This window comes from Rhinolophus ferrumequinum, chromosome 2, assembly GCF_004115265.2.
Source record: "Rhinolophus ferrumequinum isolate MPI-CBG mRhiFer1 chromosome 2, mRhiFer1_v1.p, whole genome shotgun sequence".
Lineage (NCBI taxonomy): Eukaryota > Metazoa > Chordata > Mammalia > Chiroptera > Rhinolophidae > Rhinolophus > Rhinolophus ferrumequinum.
The window spans coordinates 34,990,601-34,992,200 of record NC_046285.1 but is presented as its reverse complement, the minus strand read 5'-3'; the positions used below and the strand labels follow the sequence as shown (position 1 = coordinate 34,992,200).

At 34.9% G+C, this 1,600-nt stretch overlaps 1 pseudogene; it reads right to left on the bottom strand.

Moving 5' to 3' along the window:
- Nucleotides 1-827: 827 nt before the first annotated feature.
- Nucleotides 828-1,227, bottom strand: LOC117013375 (phosphatidylinositol N-acetylglucosaminyltransferase subunit P-like; annotated as a pseudogene).
- Between the last annotated feature and the right edge of the window lie 373 nt (nucleotides 1,228-1,600).

Here is a 1,600-nt window from a genome sequence, read left to right as displayed (position 1 = left end):
CTCTTAGGGATAATAAGAAACTTTTCAAAGGAAACAACAACAACAACGACAAAAATGACAACCAACCAGAAGAACACAAAAATTCCACTCTAAGTATCTAAGGAAATAGCTCTTTTTAATGATTTTCTTATGTTGCTAATGCACATGGATTTTTAACATTTCTGTTTGTGCAATTCCTTATCAGATCTGTGTACAGGCACCTACTGAAGATAGGATGGAAACTTGTTGTTTTTCATCAAAGAGAGTAGACAAACACAATGCCTGCTTTTCAAAAAGAACTTGAAACTTAGTTATTTTTTTTTTAAAATCATGAATTAACTTATCAGTGTTTCACTGTACAAAATTCTTAGTATATTGGAACCTGCTGTTTGCCACCTTAGTTATGCAAACCAAATTGTCTGTTCCTATATAATTGTTCTATTTAAATTGTGTTGAATACTAGTATCTAACAAAACTGTAGGCATAAATAGTACTGAAATTTTATTGAGTTGCTGAGAAGCAGATCTTCCCCACAAGTGCACTAAAGGGGTAGTTATACCATATATATATATATATATGTATGTGTGTGTGTGTGTGTGTATATATACACACACATATATATACACACACACACACACATACATTTATATACACACAGAATTGTATTTGTTCTGTCCATTAATGACTAATATTTGACATTTACAATATTAATGAAGTTAATCTAAGGGAATCTACTTATATATTTTCTTACATTTCAATACCTAGTATTAATAAGAGAACTAGTCAAAATAATTATGGGCAAATTATGTCAAAAACTTATAAATGCTTGGTGTTAGTCTACATGCAGTTTAGTTTTTGGTGTAAAGGTCTTTGGCTGCAGGGAAGAACATTTGGTTCACTTCACTAATAGGACTATCTCCATGCTGGGATGGCCTCTTCTTAGTATTTTTTCTGCCCTTGATTTTTAGCATAGTTATCTGTGATTGTATAAATGGAATTACATGAAGATGTACTTATATTTATTTGAAGTCAGAGTACATAATCGATTACTACAGTCATTAGGAGGGAGACAGGCAATACAACTGCCCAATATTTTTGGAGCCAATAGGTTAAGCCTAAGGAACTTAGCCAAGATAAATAAAACCTGGATCACACGAGATGTAGTAGGAAGCCAAATGGGTTACTTAAGAAAATAACTAAGCCATAAATCTCTCTTTCTGGCAATGGTGATGATGCCTTTTCCATCATTTCCCCCTGTAGCTTTACACAATCTTGAATCCTTCAAGCGCCCACTCAGGCTGCTCCCGACAATTCGTGCACTTTCCCGAATCCACTGTGCAAGCGCCCGCCCTGGCGCAGGCGCACGGAGACTCTTGTCCGGCTGGAACGCAAGAGCTACAAACTTACGTTTATATTCTCCTTTCTTGCCCTTCTAAAGTTCCGTAGACTCCATATAGAAAGTTTGGAACTATTTTCTAGTAAGTGGTGGTGGTGATGGGAATTAGAATGGAAAAAACTTGCAAGGTTAAACAAATTGTTGACAATAACTTTTAAATAGGGTATAGGCTTCTTTTAATTCTAGTATTTTGTGATTCTTTTTCACCACAGATATTGCCCAAAA